This window comes from Antedon bifida, chromosome 6 (assembly GCF_963402885.1).
Source record: "Antedon bifida chromosome 6, ecAntBifi1.1, whole genome shotgun sequence".
In the NCBI taxonomy this organism is placed as follows: domain Eukaryota; kingdom Metazoa; phylum Echinodermata; class Crinoidea; order Comatulida; family Antedonidae; genus Antedon; species Antedon bifida.
This window is the reverse complement of record NC_136231.1, coordinates 12,958,641-12,970,549: the sequence shown is the minus strand read 5'-3', so window position 1 is coordinate 12,970,549 and position 11,909 is coordinate 12,958,641.

Here is an 11,909-nt window from a genome sequence, read left to right as displayed (position 1 = left end):
GCCTCTCGTTCGTGACAAAAGGTCGTTCAACTTCAAAAAATAATATCTGATACAGCCTACTATTGGATCTTTAAAATGCTATTGGGTTCTTAATGTAATTACTTAGTAGGCCTAAGCCTAGTATTTATTAATTAATGTCAATCAAAGTTCGTATTTAGTGTAGATTCATTTTACTGTTGTGAGAGCCTGTGTGAAAGCATGGATTAAAGAATAGAAGGATATGCATCGACGGTGACATCAAACGATTTTCCAACGCGCTTGCCTATACTAAAAGCACTGCTGCCACTCAAACAAACACGCTCATTGAACTCCGTGTCTCTAATCGCGGCCCTTTGTAGAACGCTGCGAATCAACTGCTACATTTTTAAAGAACAAACCGTAGCCATGTAGAAATCAAAGAGATTGGAAACGCTAGCGATTTCCCTTTGTGTGGCACTTGCCGCCAGGTTCAGTGTAGTATACCTCTTTGTTATGCAAATTAGCTAAGTCACCGGCCAATCAGCGAATTCGCGCAAGCGCAGATTAACTGTTTATCAAAATCAGTGATCCATGAAAAAAGTTTTTAGAGGGGTTTTTAAATCTCGCGAGCAGGAGATAAACAACGAAATATACGGTAAGACTAGGGTGTTTATAAACATTATTTATGTTGTTTAAAAATGTTAAATAAGGTATTAATTTTTTCTGTAAACATGTTTATTAACACCAGAGTACAACACTACAAGACTTAATTGAAAAAAAAAAGGTTTCTTTGGGATAATTATCAAATACTAGCCTACATATAATAGGCCTACAGTAGTAGGCCTATTCATTTAGCCAGGCCAGCATATTTATTATTATTTTATTAGGCCCCTATATAGGCCTAGGCTAATTATTAATAAATAGTAGGCCAAGGCCCTAGCCTATAGGTGTAGTAGTATAGTAGGCCTAGAGGTTAGGTTCAATAAGGCATTCATTCATTCTTAAAGTGTATGCCTATAATTATTAGGCTATGTCACATGTAAAAAGACAACATCATTTAATCATTTTAAATCAGGAAAAATTAAAGAGCAATATACGATATAAATAAATAAGAAAGCTCGTCAATTAGGGTTTTTTTCAGTTATGGCAACAAAATCAACAGCCTGTAGGCCTAGTCCTTTACCACTTACCACTGCCAAGGAAATTAATGAAGATTTGCCACATATGGTGACAGATGCACTGAACATATTAGTAACCGATGACATTCACCATGCATCATGGTCCAAGTGTGGTTCAGGTGGGATCTCAATTTCAAAATCAATATTAGAGAATCAATCTGAAGTAAATATGTTTTTATCGGAAGAAATTATGGATAGTCTGCTGCAGCCCACAGCTGCAGATATCCTAAAAGCTGTTTTCCAGCTGAGGATAAACAGAAATTTTATTAATGATTTTTTGAATAAGATAATCACTAATATTAATAATACAGAAACTGAAAAAGAGGCGTTTGTTCAAAGATTTTTGAATTGAAGTAAGAAATAATATGGAAATAGAGTTAGTAAACTACAGCAGACAAGCAAATCATCCATCATATTACAGGTTCTATTATAAGAAAATAAAAAAAAAGGTACATGAACAAGCCAGTTGAAATAGAGATGCTTAGCAATCTGACAACTGATAATGGTGTAGACAGTAGATGTTCAAGGACACAAAGTTTGGACAGAGGCGGTTTGATTTACCCCTCAACAAAATTTCTTAATTTAATTATTTTAATTGAGCGTTGGATTAGGGAGTTAATAAACAGTGATAGTTTACAACATGATTCTTTAATTAACATAAAGTCTACAATACTAAAGTATAAACTGGTAACACATATATGGAGTAACCTTATAACCTCACCAAATACACAGATATGGATAGTGTTGGACAATGTTGTTGAGTTATTTTTTAAAATTAGAGGGTTTGCTTTAACTGAACAACTTAAAAGCAAAATGCAAAAGAAACGAAAGCAACAAAAACTTGCTGCCGGAACTAAAAAAGCATTAAGAAAAGAACTAAAAGAATTAAACAAGTAAAATAAAAAATAAACTATATGCTAATAATAATAATAATAATAATAATAATAATAATAATAATAATAATAATAATAATAATAATAATAATAACAATAATAATAACAACGACGACGACGACGACGACGACGACGACGACGACGTCGACGACGACGACGACGACGACGACGACGACGACAACAACAACAACAACAACAACAACAACAACAACATCAACATCAACAACAACAACAACTACAACTACAACTACAACTACAACTACAACAACAACAACTACAACAACAACAACAACTACAATTACAATTACAATTACAATTACAATAATAATAATAATAATAATAATAATAATAATAATAATAATAATAATAATAATAATAATAATAATAATAATAATTATAATTATAATTATAATAATAATAACAATAATTATAATAATAATATTTATATATATAAATACATAGTGTATTTCTTTTTCAAATGATTAAAAAATACTCGCATACCAACATTTATATATTTAACTATCGTTAAAAGGTAAGTAAGTGATACAATATCATAAATAAGATAACGATTTTTTTGTTCCAAATGTGACACAATTACGATTGTTTATTTAGCGTATTTAGCGAAAACTTTAAAAAACCAGTAAAATCATCATACTTAATTACATATTAAAAATTACTTTTTCCTAATAAATTGTACATCATACCACAGAAAAATAGTTATTCTATCATAATAAAACTCATTAATTACACAAGAGTGTCTTTTAGTAAAATTGCAATGCTCTCAAAAACTGGTGTTTTTAGTAGCCGTTACGACAACGACACACTAACCCAGTCTAGATGGGGTAGTCCATCTACGGTTGTCTACGAGTCTAAAACTATCCTACTTTGCAGACCAAGTTCTACTAAAACAAGATTAATTTTTCTTTTAAAAAACAGTTAAATACCAAACATTATTTAAAACTCCTAAAATATCCTAAAAATATAATTTGAAGTTCAAATTAAGTGTAATTTGCTGAAGGAAATCTGGTAAACTGTTACTGTCTCGTATATTATAAGCGTATGCATCATGTCATAGGATGGCATATATCAACTATTTACAATCGTATGTTAACGTACATGCATGTTTAAAAAAAATTAATTTCAGTAAAATGATAAAAATGATCACCTATAATTCGTCAAAGTGACGAATTAAATTCTAGTTTCAATTGTGTCTGCAGCTGTGAACGCATCGACCAAGCACATGATCGAGCTTCTCGCAAAGGGTGACAAAGAAAGGAACATGGCGATAGATGCAGCAGTGAACTCTGTGAGTAGAATTAAAAGTGATGTACAGTTAAATAGATTTGCGCTCGATAGATTAGAGCAATATAGTTGAAGAGACAACATCAAAATATATGGCATACCAGAAGCTAGTAATGAATCCACGGACGACTTAGTTATAAATGTAGCGGCTGAAATAGGTGTAAACATTACACAAAACAACATTAGCGTCAGTCACAGGCTACCTAGTCGGGGAACTAACAAACCTATCATAGTAAAATTCGTTAAAAGTAAAGCAAAAACACACATTATGCTAAACAAACGAAAATTAAAAGAAATCCAAAACAGGAAGAAAGTTTACATTGAAGACGATTTGACCCCACTAAGAAGTAAGATTGTGCGTATGTTGAAACGAGATGAAGGAAACAAGTTTGGACTGTCGGTGGCCGTGTATATTGTAACACCTTAGAAAATGGTAAGGAAACAAAACTGTCGATCGATTCACCGGATGATTTGTTTAAGATTAGATGGCAAGAAGATAAAGTGAAAGAGCTTGGCCTATTTATAGACTAGGACAGGCTCGACCCTTTAAGTGTTTTACCGGATCACTCCTATAGCTCTCCTACATCGAATAGTTTTCATTTTACTAGCTTAAATGTGTGTGGACTGAGGAGTAAACTCCAACTGGGTGTGTTAGAACAATATTTATGTAATTCAGACTTCGTTGAATTGATGCTAATGATATTGAGGGATTTGTTCCATCTGTGAAACTGGCTAGGAAGGGCGAGCGTTTTGGTGGTTTTCAGGGTCTTTGTATCCTTGTAAAAGAAGATATTTCCCAATACTGTAATCTGATATCTGGATGTAAGTCGGAAGCTGCTCTATGGATTAAAGTAGATAAAGAGGCATACGGGCTTGAATTTGTGCTAGGTTCAGTGTATGTTCCTTACGAAGGCTAAGTTTTTCATAACAACGATTTATTTGACTCACTGAAATTCGACGTCATACACATAAATAGTACTCTGTACAACCCACCCATAGTAATGATGGGAGATTTCAACTCTTGCACAGGCGTATTTGATTATTTTATTGCCATTGAACAGGAAATCGCAGATGTATCTGGTATCGACACAGAGGAAGAGGACATATTCTTTACCAAATCAAAATTGAAAGACCTTGGGATTGAAGTTAGAAGATTTAATAATGACCACCTAGTTAATAACAATGGTCGAAAGCTGGTTCAAATGTGTAGAAATCTAAACCTTTTAATTGTAAATGGCAGATGTGGTGTTGATAAGGAAACTGGTAAAGTAACATGCCACAAAGGTGGTGAGTGTTGTAGATTATGTACTTGCTTCCTCGAGACTACATTGTTTATGTAACTGTTAAAAACACCTGGAATCACAGTCTTGCAATGCCATTTCATGATGCGTGCGGTAGAGTTGCTATAACTAACCTGAACACAAAAATGTATAAAATGAACGCTAATAATATATCAAATGACGAGATGGATTCTTTAGTTAAGGACTTAAATAACATATATATGGTTTCAGCTAAAAAAACCAAATATACTTAAAACAAATATGCCTAATACTTCTCCTGCTAAAAAAAGAAAGCCCACTTCAAACAAGCCATGGTTTAATAAAGAATGTAAAAACAAACGAATTGAATATGTAAAGGCAAAAAATAAACTTTAAAAAAATTAATTCAACAGAGGCAACAGAACTATTAAGAAATCTAAAAACACAAAATCCTAAACATTATTGGGCTATTCTGAACAAAGAAAAGATGTAAAAAATGCAGATATAAGTTTAGGTATATTTAGAGAACACTTTAAAAAATTGAGTGAAAGTAAAGATAACGAGGATAGTGATTTTGACCCAAGGAAAATAGACTATTCAATAAATGAACACATTAATATGCCATTTACTGCAGAAGAAATTAAGTATCAATTAGCAAACTGCGTAACAATTGGAGCTGATATTGATAACAATAATCAACGAATACTTAAAAAACAGCCCTGTGGAATTAATTGAATTAATTCTCGATTATTTAACTTGATTCTTGATTCGGGTGTAGTGCATCAAGACTGGTGCATCGGAATTATTGTGCCCATCTACAAAAAGAAGGTTTCCCCCAATGATCCTGATAATTATCGAGGGATCACCCTACTTAGCTGTATGGGGAAATTGTTTTACGGCAACTATTAACAATCGACTCTCTTCTTACATCGAAGGTGCAGGTATTATGGGCGAAGAACAAGCCGGATTTAGGGATGGGTACTCAACTAACGATAATATACTAGTTTTACACTCCATAATTGAATTATATTTGAGCATTCATTGACTATAAGAAAGCGTTCAACTTAGTTGACAGATCGTTTCAGTGGAGCAAATTAATTTCATGTGGCATAAACGGTAAAGTTATTGCTGTTATTTATAATATGTATGCAACGGCCAAGTCTTGTCTCAAATTAAATGGTTTAATTTCCGATTGTTTCCCATGTAATATTGGAGTACGACAAGGGGAAAACTTTTCACCACTTTTGTTTACGATTTACCTTAATGATTTCGAATTTTTTGTTAGTCGTTACTATAAAGGTCTAGATTACCTATCCAAAGAATTCAACATGGTTTTATTTTAAGTGATGATGATGTAGAAGTTTTCCTCAAATTATATGTTTTATTGTATGAGGATGATACAATTGTTATGGCAGAAAGTCCGACAGAACTTCAGAATGCATTAAAAGCTATTCATAACTATTGTGGTATGTGGAACCTCATAGTTAACACGACAAAAACAAAAATTATTTTTTTCTCTAGAGGTAAAGTTAGAAATAAACCCATGTTTATGTTTGGTGATGAACAAATTGAGATTGTAGATGATTACATTTATTTAAGGACAACCTTTGATTTTAATGGCAAATTTAATAAAGCTATTGACAAGCAAGTAACACAAGCCAAAAGAGCAATGTACAGTATGTTAACAAAAGCCAAACAATTAAATCTTCCGTTAGACATTGTGTGTGAACTGTTTGACCAGGTCGTTTTGCCAATTTTTGTATATGGTTGCGAAGTTTGGCGATTCTAAAAGCTTGATCAGATCGAGGTCTTTTACAGGAAATGTTTAAAGCATATTCTCAAACTTAATAAATCTACTGCAAATTGCATGGTCTATGGTTAGTCGGTAGAGGAAATATTAAATTAGTAATTGATAAAAGAATGTTACAGTTTTGGGTACGCATCATAAGTAGCAAATAAAGCAAATTGTCAAATATTATGTTCAGGTTGCATAAAAAATTACATGATCAGGGTATTTATCTCTCACAATGGACTAGCAAAATTCAAAATGTACTCAACAATTGTGGTATGCCCCAAATGTGGAATGATTTCGAACATTTTAATAATGGCTAGCAAAGAGTATTAATCTCCGAATTTTGACTTGAACTTGACTAACTTGACTTGACTTGATTGAGTGACATCTCAAAACAGGACTGGCGTCATGATGTTTTTTTCTAATTCAATGTGTGATAATTATAGATACTTTAAGGATGCTTTAGTATTCGAACAGTCATTAATTTTACTAAAAGATAATGAAAGGATTGATCTCTGCAGGTTCAGATGTGGGAATCATCGATTTCCAATCTCTAAAAGATACAGTAGGCCTAATGAACACGAAACCAAAATGTACTTTATGTAACCAAAACGATACTGGAGACGAATACCACTATTTATTTATTTATTTGCCCCTTACTTGTTCCCATACGCCAAATATGCATTCAAAAGTATTATATCACCCGCCCAAATAGAACAAAAATGCACCAATTACTTAATACCAGATCAAAAAAAAAAAAACCTATTAAACTTAGCTAAATTTATTCATGGAATTTTGTTTTAGTTAGATGTTCCTTTTCGATATATCAATTATGTATAAGACCAAATATTTATGTCTGGAAGTGTTTAGTTTGTTTCTGTATAAGATTGAAAGAATGTTCCTTCATACCCTGGAAAAGGGTCGATAATGAAATAAAGAATCATTGTCATTGTCATTGCATAAACAATTATACTAGTTCTATATCTAATTAGGTATTTCCTGTTTGTTAACACTGTTTATTATATTTTTCCTATTGTAATTACGGAGAATATAATGTTGTAAATATATTTCCTTCATGTTGTACGTAAGGTGGGGGGTGGGGGGTGGGGAGGATGCGATTAGTGAGTGGTTTTCTAGATTAAGAGTAATCATGCACTGTATTTAAATTACATGTTGTACTTGTTATATTTGGAGAAGGGGAGGGGAATGAATGGCTTTTATTACATGTTACCGTATGTAGATTAAGTAAGATTACCTATGTTTTGTCTATTTTGTGCTTTCATTATATATTTTTGTTGGACGCACCTTCAAAATGTGAAGTGTGCCACTTTTACAAAAGTGAAGTTCCGAAATAAATTATTATTATTTTATTAATCATTATCAAAACAAAGAAAATACACTTAATTACTAAAACAGGAATTAAAGCTAATTGATTGATGGCCGAAACAGATACTAATGACCAAAAGATTATAACATGTTTAATCTTATAAACAAATAGTGGACCACAGGCATTTCCAGATTACCCTATGGGGAGTAAATGTGGTGTCTATTCACATTTTAAGTCAAAAACAAATAAAAAAATACTTAAGAGCCATTGTCTGTAAGAATCAAAGAAATATCAAAAATAGTGGCAGACTCAAAAAAATGGATTTCCTTCAAATTTTGCACATGGCTATATATGTGTTGAGAGAAATCAAATATGAAGTATTTTTTATTTCAAACATATATTTCCATGGCAACGGCCAAATTTGTGTTTTTGACAAATTTTGTCCTTTTTTAAGGTTTTTTAAAATGGATATTGGTACTACTTTGATGAACGATATTTTTGTTTTGTTCATTTAATTATAAAAAATAATTAGTGTATGCATAATAACAATGCATTGTGTACCTGTTTCATATTTTTTTTTATTTTTGATTTCATACTTTGGGAGATACCATTTATTTAAAAAGGGGTGTTTTTCACTTTTTTTAAATTGTTAAATGCAACTAAACTTTACTTCACCATAACTCCCAAAGTGGTGTATTTTTTAGCTGATTTATTACAAATAGGTAGTTCTAATGTTTAATAATTGATTTCTAAAATCAAATACTGGGGTAATTTAAAAATCTACAAGTAGTGTTGCGAGAAACATAGGCATTTTTACAACAACAAAAAATGGTATATTAGTAAAAACATTTTATTTTCTTTGATTATCTGATTTGAAACTCATTGGTCAGAAAAATTCTTAATGTTTTATATAGTTCTAGTTGTGTTGTGAGAAAAAAAACCAATATTTTTAATTATAGATTCTGTAATTCCAAGTTTTAATGTCATTTTATAGGTTATATCCTCCGTAAACAGCTGCGGGCGCCTTTTTATACTAAAAATGAGATTTTTTGTATGATAAATGACCTCCCGTAAGCGGCCACCCGAAAAATGTGATACTTATTGCATGGACCTATGAATTAGAGGTCCATGTTTCTTTATATATTACCTTTATTTCGAAGCGGTTTTAAAAACATTACTGTGAAGAGATGAGAAAACTTCTGTGATTATTTTTATTCATGAAAACCCCATATTTTATTTACAGCGGGCACCTCCCGTAAGCGGCCACCTCCCTTAACGGACGCACTTTGAAAAGCCTGTTTGTTCTTCCTATCTAATTAGTGCATTTGGTACCTACCGTAAGCGGCCACCTCCCGTAAGCAGCTGCGGGCGCCTTTTTATACTAAAAATGAGATTTTTTGTATGATGAATGACCTCCCGTAAGCGGCCACCCGAAAAATGTGATACTTATTGCATGGACCTATGAATTAGAGGTCCATGTTTCTTTATATATTAGCTTTATTTCGAAGCGGTTTTAAAAACATTACTGTGAAGAGATGAGAAAACTACACAGATTTTGACCGACCATTTTTCATATGATAAAGGCTTTTAAAATTTGTCTAAAAATGCTAAAAAATACTAAACCACCTAATACAATTAGCTGGAAAACTTAGAGGCTCGTTTCGTTAAGAATGTCGTGTATAGCCATAATACGTGATTTTGGCCCCTTATCGGCAGAACCTCCCGTAAGGAGTCACCGCCCGTAAGCGGCCACTTCTCCAGGTTCCGAGGGTGGCCACTTACGGGAGGTTCAACTGTATTTAAAAAAACAATTATCCTTAGTTACGCATAGAAACAGGTTCTAAGATAACATAAATAATACATTTTGACATAATTTGACCCAACAAATGACCCTTTCACAAGGTCAGACATTTTCTGGGATTCAGTAGATAAGTACATTTGGGGAAAAGTAGTAAAGCTAGTCCTGAAACCCCATATTAAAAATATTGTACTTAGTTACGTATAGAAACAGTTGCTACAATACACTATAGGTAAAATGTTGATGTCATTTGACCTCAATATGTAAAATATAATTTTTTTTTCATGAAAACTCCATATTTTATTTAAAAAAAATTATTCTTAGTTACGTAAACAGGTTTAAGATAACACTAAAGGTCAATTTTTTACCTTTATTCAGATTTGTCAAGACTTTCTTTCTGAGATTATTAGGATTCAGTATTTAAAGTAAATTTGGCAAAAAGTAGAAATGTACAACTATGTAGAAAAAATGTTTTGTATTTATGAAAACTCCTTATTTTTTAAATATTTTTGCATAGAAACAGTTACTATGGTAAAATTTTGACCTCATTTGACCTCAAAATGAATTTTTGTCATCACTTTAAGATTATTAGAATGAGAAAAATTACAAATGCAATCAATTCTTTTTACGTTTTTTTTAAAAATTACTTTCCTTAGTTACACATAGAAATGGTTGCTAAGGTAACACTATAGGTAAAAAATAAAAATTGTTGAGAATTTTTATGAACTATCTTGTAAATTTTGATCAAACATTAATAGTTGTAGTAAAGTGGGGACCTGTCCTGTTTTGCATTCTGACCTCTTTTGACCTCAAATGACCTATTTACAAGGTCAGATTTTTTGGGAGGTCTTTCTGTATCTCTTTACACAAAATAGATGTAAAAATTTATAAAAACCATTGACGGAATTATTTCAAAGTTTAACATTATTTTTTATCAACTAAATATTTCAATGCAAAATACTGTTTTTCTGGCAATTAATTGAAATAAACCTGGCAACACATTCTCCTATTTTATCTAAACTATTCGTATGACTGTAGTAGCATTATGACAAGCCACATATACATTTTATTATTGGATTAGCCATATTTAAATTGTGTTTCATGTGTTTTGTTTGCTGATATTTTGTTTGTATTTTTTTGTATTTTTTCGTATTTTCCTGGTGACACAAAACCTAAGTACGAAATTTACCCCAGTTTTTTTTCGTGATTATTGTTGACAAACCTACTGACTATCAAATTACAAAACCTCATTGATATAAAAACACCACTTTGGAAGTTATAGGTACGTTTATGAGGTATACTTTTATAAAAAATATATTTTTTAAAAACACCCCTTTTTAAAATAATGGTATCAACCAAACTCCATTTTGTAAATTTTTTTTTTCTATATTAAATGGAACTCAATACATGTTGTTTACACTGCTATAAACAAAAACTGTATACTGTAAGTATTTTTGGTTAAAATAAGTATACAAGTTTGTACTTTTTCATTATAGAAAATCTGTGAAAAATGGCAAAAACATCAAAATTTGGATAATTGACCGTTGTCATGGCAACGGAGGCTAAACATTAAAATGAATGTTGTAGATATGCTTTTTATTGAAATGTCTATTCATGGTAAAAATTTGCGAGAAATCCATTTTTTACATCTGCCACCAAATCTTTGATTTTTACAGACAATGGCTCTTAATAGCATTCCAAAATTCTGTAAATCAATCAAAATAAAAGAATCAAAAAGCTGAAAGTAATGTACACCCATCCTTTGAGGAAATGGCACCTGACATTTCTTTACAAAATTTAACAGCACATTTAACATAACACTATGCTATTAAAAAAATCAAATAAAATGAAAGATAAATTTAAATATTTTACTTCTTAAAATCATAGCTGAAATCACGATATAGCATAATGAAATACAATTATAATGAAATATTGTTTACGGTAATCTAATAACATACTGTATGTTTCAATTTCAAAATACGGAAAATAATACTTAGGTTAAAACTATTAATAAAAGATATACAGTGAATTAAAAATAAATGGTATAATAATACACACTATAATTATAACGATATACAATTTGTCACAGATAATTAAAACTTACACAAAGATAATCACATTGACTGTGGTTTAAGGGTTATAGGTGTAGTTAAACTTTCACTTAAAATGTGTTGATTTGATGTAAAGCCATATCTGTCAATATTTTTACGGGTTCGAACTGGTCTTAGTGGTGTATTTGTTGTAGCAGATAAAGTTTCTGTGTCACTAAGATTTGTACTAGGGATGTTGGTGCTAGGTATTATATTTTCTGTATCTGGTGTTTCTTTCTTAGTTTCAGTTGGTACCCCTTTCCCCTCGGCTTCTGAATTGCCGTCAACCGGTGGAGGGTCGACCGGGTGTTT